Consider the following 9014-nt stretch of genomic DNA (forward strand, 5'->3'; position numbering starts at 1 on the left):
GGCTCCCTATTAACTCCAGGATAAAATATAAAATCCTGTTTGGCTTTTAAAGCTCTTCATTATCTAGCCCTCTCCTCCTACCTTTCCAGTCTTCCTACAAGTTACTTGTCTCCATTTATCCTGTGATCCATTGACACTGGCCTAAATGCTATTCCTCATGTGATACTCCATCTCTCTGCTCTGTGCATTTGCATTGGCTGAAATTCTTCTTTTTCTTATCGCTGTTTCCTTGGCTTTCTTCAAGTGTTGGATGAAATGCTACTTTCTGTAAGAAGCCTTGTCCAGACCTCCTTACTGCTAATGCCTTCCCTCTGAGATTATTACTAGCATATCTTAGGTACATCTTGTTTGTACCTATTTGTTTGCATAGTTTTCCCCATTAGGCTATGAGCTTCTTGAGCTGAGGGACTGAATTTGCCTTTTTGTGGATTCCAAGGGCTTAGTATAGTGCTTGTAGTAGGTATTTCACAAATGCTTGTTAAAAAAATTTTTTTTAAAGTAACTTGGCAGTCCAGTCCAAGTTAAGTCACAATAGATAGATTGATAGATGGATAAATGCTTGTTGACTTGACTTCAAATCCTGCCTCAAATGCTTGCTTGCTGTGTCACCCTGGGTAAGTTACTTAAACTTTCTGAGTGTTTCATCTGCAAAATGGGGATAATAGCCCCTCTCTCACAGGGTTGTTAGGAAGACAATGTTAGGGCTGTTGTGAGGATTAAATGAGATAATGTATGTAGAGCACTTTGCAAACCATAAAACACTACATATGAATGTTAGATAATAACAACACTGATCTACTTGGTATTCCTAACACAAGACATTTCATATGATTCTTTGTATCGACATCTCAAATTCCTCCTAGCCTCTGACAGGCAGAATCAGCGTTTTTCTTTACAATCCAATTCAAGCACCCCCTTCTCTTTTCCCTTCCTCCTCCCCAGCCCCATCTTTCCATCTATTTTGTATTGATCTAATATATTCTGATTTATATATGTTGACTCCCCAATTAGAAGGCGAGTTCCATGAGGGCAGGGACTACATTTCCTCTTTGTATCTCTAGCACCTGGTACATAGTGAAAGCTTAATAAGTGTTTGTTGATTGATTTGGTTAGCAGTACAATCTTTATTAAGGAAAAAAAAAGGTTAAAAATATGTGACTGGGGCAGTTAGGTGGCGCAGTGAGTAGAGAACCTGCCTTGGAGTCAGGAAGACCTGAGTTCAAATCCCACCTCAGGCACTTGAAACTTATTAGCTGTGTGACCTTGGGCAAGTCACTTAACCCCAATTGCCTTGCCTTCCCTCCTCCCAAAAATAAATGCGTGACTGATATTTCTTGTGTTAAGTACAAATTGGTAAATTTTGTTATAAAGCTGGGTGGGTCATCACTGCCCGATGAGGACTAAACTAACTAGGACTAATTAAACAAATGTGTAACCTTTAGGAGTCATTGTGGCAGCCACGTCTAGAGAGTCCTTGCTCTCTCTTCCTTTGGTGGGGAGGGCAGGGAGTCAAAATCTTTACAGCCCATGTCTACTGAGTCCACTTCCTGGCAAGACTTTCCCTCCTAGCTACCGCCCACTCCCTACATGATCCTTTCCCCTTTTCCTGGGTCTGGGCAGAGGAGGATCCTAGCTTCAGCTATCCAAGGGCCACACCTGGCAATTATGACACGCCAGAAATGAAGGAATGGCTTATTAAGTCAGAGGGGGAAGTGAATGACTCTAGATTCTATTTTTAGTCTCCTTTCTTGTTAGGAGAGTTTACTGAATTATTGGTAAAATAAAATTTATCACTACTAGTTCAACCTTGTCCCCACATGGTCTCCAAACTCCCAAACTAGAATAGTAGAGTTCCAGCTTAGTTATTGCAATATAAGACCCCGCAGAACTTGCCTCCCCCATTGCAAACTCTGATAACAGTTTAAAGACATATCCACAAGACAACAGAGGACAAACTATTTTATCTAAAGGAATCGAATTTAAGGGGAAAGTATCATCACAATAATAAGAGATACAGTGTGCAGGGAGTAGTAAAATTTTGGAGTTCCAGTGAAAGAATAATAGGGGGTTCCTTTCTCATCAAGATATAACACAGTTCAGTTAGTCTACAGAGGTGTTTCTTCTTGGACGTAAACTGAGCCTAGGTCCCTAAGTTTCTGCAACCAGGAACAGTCCCATTTTTGCTGCTAGGGAAGTTCTGAAAGTGTGGATGACTTCCTTGTTCCTCTCTTCTCTTCCTATCCACCGATATGAAGAGAAATGTAGAGCTCCTTCATCCTCTCCTTTGATGTTCTCTCTGTCTCTGTCTCTCTCATTCTCTTGCCATTCAAAGCTAATGCTGCCCTTTTAGTCTTACCCAGATGCTTTTGGCGGGGCAGCTAGGTAGGTTAGTGGCTAGAACAAGGGTGGGGCCTCAAGGCCACAGGTGGTCCTCTAGGGCCTCATGTGCAGCCCTTTGACTGAATCCAAACTTCACAGAACAAATCCCCTAAATAAAAGGATTTGTTCTGTAAAACTTGGACCCAGTCGAAAGGCTGCACCCAAGGACCTAGAACAAGGTCACAGGTACCCCACCCCTGGGCTAGAATGTGGGAGCTAGAGTCAAAAAAATGTGAATTCAAATCCAGCCTCAGATATCCTGGGCAAGTCATTTAACCTGTCTGCTTCAATTTCTTCATCTGCAATATGGAGGTAATAATAGAACCTACTTCCCAGGGTTGTTTTGGGGATAAAAATGAGATAATATTTCTAAAGTGCTCTATAAATGCTAGCTATTTTTTTGTTTGCTATTATTTTCCACAGCCTGCAATAATCTTGGCTAGGTTGCTGTTCTTCAGTCATGTCCAACTATTCATTACCCCATTTAGGGTTTTCTTGGCAAAGATACTGGAGTGGTTTGCCATTTCTTTCTCCAGCTCATTTGACAGATGAGGAAACTGAGACAAACAGAGTTAAGTGACTTGCCCAGGGTCACACAACTAGAAAGTGTCTGAGGTCAGGATTTTAACTCAGATCTTCCTGATTCCAGGCCAAAGACTCTATCTACTATGCCATCTAGCTGTCCAATCTTGGTTAGAAGGATAAATTAAGACTACATATTTCATGATGCTTAGTTCTCATTCAAAATATTTTTCCACTAAGATCTTCAGGGTGGAGTGGTTAAACAAGGTTTATTTAGGTTAGATCAAAGAACTATAGGTCTCCAAGCATAAATAGGATAACCTTTTGCCATAGATGTAGAGGGCATTCCTATTCAGGTCCAGGATCATTAAAATTCAATTTATTAAGCATTTAAATTCCATCAAGGTCAATGCACTATTCTACACGATGGGGATGTAAAGGCAAAGTAAAAACCAGTCCATGTACTCAAGTAGATTCCATTCTACTGGGGGTTCAGAACATGTGAACAGAGAAGTTGAATCAAGATAATTTGAGGGAGAGGGAAAAAGAGAGTACTAATGACTTGAAGGACCAAAAAAAAGCTTGTGTATGGGAAGTGGCTCCTGAGTGAAGCCTGGAAGGAAACTAGAGATTGTCAGAGATGGAAGTGAGGAATGGAAGAAACACATGCAAAGTGGTTAAAGTGGGAAGTGGGATGTCATGTCCAGTAAGCAGCTGGCAAGCCAGCTTGGCTAAAAGGGTAAGTGCATGTCAGAGAGTCCTATCTATTAAGCCTGGAAAAGTAGGTTGGATCCAGACTGTGGTGGGCTTTAAAAGTCCATCAAGAGTTAAATTTGCATAGAAGCAAGAGAGAATCCCAGGAGCTTACCTTCTCCTGGAGGAATCAAACAGGTGTAGATGAGTAGGGACAATAATTTGAGGAAGGAGAGAACATTAACAGCTAGGGGGATTAGAGAATGCTCTTGCCACCTCTTTGGGGAAAATTTACTCATAGCAATTTAAACTGAACCAAAACTGATGCACCTCAACAACAAAAGAATTCCTGTAAATGGTATTTCAAAATTGGGCTGTTCTTTGAGGTCCTTCCTCTTCAGCCTTTGTACTAATTTTCCAGGTGTTAAAAGAAATGAATCATTTGTTCCAAATCAGGTTCATATAAATCTCCCTTAGGTTCCCTTCACAATGGCCTGCTTAGACTACTTAAGGATAATTACAGATTCCAAAGTCAAAGAGAATATATTAGCATTAGGCACTTATCCTTTTTACTGTTTCTTAAATGGTTGATACTCTGGCTGTTATTATTAAGCATCTTGTAAAAGTATCACATTTTACATGTGCAAGGAACTTCAGGATTCTTTATCTTTGTTATTCTTTATCATGCAGAAACCTCCATATGGTTATACCTGTCCAACCCATTCTAGCTGAGATATCTCCTGGGCATTCTTGATCTTGTCAATGGACCTTTGCATAGGTGGAATACTTGGATCTGACTCAGTGAAAGAAATGAGTATTCCTTTCTTACAACTTAGTTGATTACAATTCACCCAGTTGGCCCTCCTTTTCAGGAAGGTGAAATAAGCTGCTGCTACTTAGCATGTTTTTTTAAATTAAGATTTTTTTATTTTTAGTTTACAACACTCAGTTCTGCACGATCCTGAGTTCCAGATTTTCTTCCCCGCCTCCCCCTCTCCCTGCCCAAGACGGCATGGAATCTAACATATCTTCTACATATAACTTCATGTTGAACTTATTTACACAATAGTCAAGTTATAAAGAAGAATTATTAGCAGTGGAATGAATCATGAGAAGGAAGAAACAAAACCAAAAAAAAAAAAAAAAACAAAACAAAAACCAAAAGAAAAAAAAAGAGAGCAAACAGTTTGCCTCAATCTGCATTCAGTCTCCCTAGTTCTTTCTCTGGATACAGATATCTCTCTCCCTCATGAGTCCTTTGGAGTTATCTTTGAACCTTGTATTGCTGAGAAGAGCTAGTCATCACAGGTTAGTCATCACAGAATCCATATATCTGTGGTTGTGTATAATGTTCTCCTAGTTCTGCTCTGCTCACTCAGCATTATATCGTGTAGGTCTTTCCAGGTTATTATGAAGTCCGTATCTTCCCCATTTCTTATAGCACAATAGTATTCCATTACATTCATATACCACAATTTGTTCAGCCATTCCCCAATTGATGGACATCCCCTTGATTTCCAATTCTTTGCTATTACAAAAAGAGATGCTCTAAATACTTTTGTACATATGGGTCCTTTTCCTACATGTGTGATCTCTTTGGGATACAACCCTAGAAGTAGTATTGCTGGGTCAAAGGGTATGAACATTTTTATAGACCTTTGGGCATAGTGCCAAATTGCTCTCCAGAATGTCTGGATCAGTGCACAACTCCACCAGCAGTGTAACAGTGTTCCAATTTTCCCACATCCTCTCCAGCATTTATCATTTTCCTGTTTTGTCATTTTAGCCAATCTGACAGGAGAGATGTGGTACCTAAGAGTTGTTTTGATTTTACTTCGCATATTTTGATTTCAGCTTAATAGCCCTCCCACGAAATTTTGCCTCAGCGAGGTGGCTGCTATCTCATCCCTTTGTGTGATGCTATAAATCTTGTTAATTTGCAAGTACTTCAGGAAGAGATGATCCTTTAAGTTTTTATCAGTTACTTATAACTTAGTGTGGAATGATGAAAACTTACTTGACCATTTTATTCCCCTCTTAAAAAAATGCTCCACAGGCTTCTTGTTGTTCCTAAAATAAAATACATATTCCTCCATCAGGCATTTAAAATCCTTCCATGTCTCGAAGCCCACCTTCTCAGGCTTATTATATACATTACTCTCCTTCCAGTTTCCATCAAATTGGCATTGTACACACATTTCTATCTCCTGTCTAAGCCTTTCCATAGGCTGTGCCCTCTGGGTAGAATGCAAACCCTTCTATCTCTGTCACTTAGAATCTCTAAGTCCCTAAAAAGCTTTGCCTAAGTACCACCTCCTACATGTAACTTTTCCTCATGACTTCAGTTGCTAAAAGTCCCCCAAATACTTTGCATCTACTATATAATTGTAACAGGATAATCTGATCTGGAACAACCATGTTAAAAACCTACTTTTTAGTTCAACTGAAAATCTCAAGAAATAATCTCTTCTCCATCCTGATACCCTTTGTAGACTTTTTCCTTTAGGAAAAGGGGTAGATCAAAGGCAATGGTCCCTGAAAATGATATATGGTGATAACTAACCCTAACCCTGTCTAGATAAGATCGTTAACTCCCCAAAGCTTTGAAGTGATTGATGCCATGACCCACCTAGGGGCTGTATCCTCTTTTTACATTCAAGGTAAAGATATCAATCACAGGGAAGGAAGTCTTTTAAATCTTGGGGGGAGGAGGAGAGGAGGAGTGAAGGAAAGAATCCAGTAGTTTCTGTGATTTTAGTAGATTAAGTGACAATGGTTCTGGAATATGAACTTCAAGCTACATTTTAACATATAATAACCTTTTCCTTTTTCAGGTTCTTAGAGACAGAGGGAGAGAGAGAGAGAGAGGGAGAGAGAGAGAGAGAGAGAGAGAGAGAGAGAGAGAGAGAGAGAGAGAGAGATCTGAGAACATGGGTAGACAGTGCCAATTTGGACATTTTTCTTTTTAGGCTAGAAATATTTGGATTTAGATTAATGTTAAATTGAATAAAATTGTGTCTAGCAGATTTGTGGCAGTAGTGCTGAGTACACTATTAATATCTTTTTTTTTTTTTGCTTTGGTCACAGAAGAGACCCTCTCCTTCCTTGATCTGTTAGACTAGGGTTTTTCCCACTGAGCACAGTTGAGCATGTGTTGTATCTTTTTCCAGTGGGCCACATGCTCTGAATTCTTGCTAAGTGACATATGGGACCTCTATTACATATATGTTTTGTATTTATTTGTATGTGTACCTGTGGTTTCCCTACCTTACCCCTAGAAGTTAAGCTCCTCACAGAAAAGATTGTTTCATTTTTGTTCTTGTATTTGCAGTGCCTAGCATAGTGCCTGGCATGTAGTAGGCACTTAATAAATGTTTGTCGATTAATGGATCTGAGGGCAAGTTTTGATGGGGACAAACAGAGAGGAAAGCATGAAAGGCATCTGGACCGTGGGAAATTCAGAATTCTAGATGTTGTGATAAGGAGCTAACTTTCCTGTGAGCTACTCATGGTTCAGTGCATGCCATGACCAGAGGTGCCCTTCCCTCTCTGGCTTTCCACCTTGTGTCCTCCCCCAGACTCAGGCCATTCAGATGCATGACTGCTCATATGACTTGGATGGGATGGCCGTCAACAATTCATTTTCTTTTGGTGAGATGGAGGATGATCACCAGGCCTTATCATCTTCTTTATCACTAAAGGCCTTAAGGCATTCCATTTTGGCCTGCCACTATACTCTGCAGACCCCCAGCTCTATCGCCTGGCCTACTGTAACCTAAGGACTCCTGGAACTCAATGTTGAGGCCTTCAGCTGCACCCTTGGGACTTTTGGGACTTTCCATTTGCCACAAGGCTGAAATTCCCCTCAACTAGAAGGTGAGCTCCTTGAGAGTAAGAATGGTATTAATTTTTCTGTATTCTGATTACTTAGCACAGAGCTTAGCACACAGGAAGCAGTTAAATGCTTTTTTGTTCATCTGTGCCCAGGGAGGGGTGGTCCATCTCCCAGGGAGTCTGCCTTGTTCCCATTACAACATAGCCAGTTATCATCAACTACTCTTCCTCACCCTCCTCCCCAACACCATCCCTAGCAGAGAGTGGTAGAAGAAATAACAGTCCTCCCTTCCTTGACTTTGAGATATCACCAGAATGTGCAGCATAAATTGTGGGCAGCAGATCACTTCCTGGGAGAGGGACCTGGCTGCTGTCAGCAATGATTGGGCTGGGGCAAATGAGCAGGACCAGTTGCCATGAATGTTGGGGACAGTGGCATGAGGTGGTCCAGGGCAGATAGGAGAATGAGTCCTTTGGTTTGTGCTCCATGCTAGTCAGCAACTTCAGCTGACCTTCCTTGTATTCCAGACTCCTAGGCTTGCCTCTCTTCCTATTGTTGTTGTCGTTCAGTTATGTCCAACTCTCTGTGACCCCATGGACTTTCTTGGCAAAGATACTAGAATGGTTTGCCATTTCCTTCTCTTAGCGTGCCTCCACTTTACAGATGAAGAACAAAGGCAAGTAGAGGTTAAATAACTTGCCCAGGGTCCCATAGCTGGTAAGTGTCTGAGGTGGAGATTTGAACTCAGATCTTCCTGATTCCAAGCCCAGTGTTGTCTCCAGTGCACCATCTAGCTGACCCTCTCTCCTCCTATACACCCTCTTAATTTTTTCTTCCCACTCTTTTCCTGGTATATCTTTGATATTTCCAGCTACTGAAGCATTTGAAACCATTTGATTGTGGAAATCTTCCCTCACTGCTTACCATGGATATGGGAAATTGAGAAGTTGGAAGGAATGATTTTTTCTGTAGAAGTCTGTGTCCTGACTAGACCTTGCTAGGAGCTAAGTAGAAGAGTTAAGTTGATACTGGTTTTCCTACACCTGAAACAGCTCTCTTCCCAAGGCCAATTCACTTTCAAAGTCCTAGATAATAAGGTGAATTGGAGCAGAATCTTTTATTGGTGTGTGTGTGCATTTATTTTTTTATTCCAAGCCTGACAAACATCAATAAACAAGAAAATTCCCAGATAAAAGGATCAGAAGAAGTTTGTATAGAAAACAGTGAATCTTGCTATTATGTACAACTTATTTTTTGTAAATATATAACAATTTCAGCTCTTAAGTTCTAAAGCTATCCTGCTCATGTCTCCCTGACTTCCTTCTCTTCTTTTCTCTTCATGGTTTAAAATGTTTCGTTGACATCTTTCTTTTCTTCTTCTTTTTTTTGGCATCACTATCTCCCTCCTTCTCTCCTTCTAACTTTCTCCCATCACCCCCTCTCCTGAAGTTTTTTCTTTTAATAAATACTCAAATAAAACAAATCAACACTTTGGCCATGTCTGAAAATGTATGTCTCATTTGCACCTGCAGTTCATCACCTCTCTGGCGAGTGGTAGAAAACATGCTTCAATATGGGTCCTCTG

This window comes from Trichosurus vulpecula, chromosome 4 (assembly GCF_011100635.1).
Source record: "Trichosurus vulpecula isolate mTriVul1 chromosome 4, mTriVul1.pri, whole genome shotgun sequence".
Lineage (NCBI taxonomy): Eukaryota > Metazoa > Chordata > Mammalia > Diprotodontia > Phalangeridae > Trichosurus > Trichosurus vulpecula.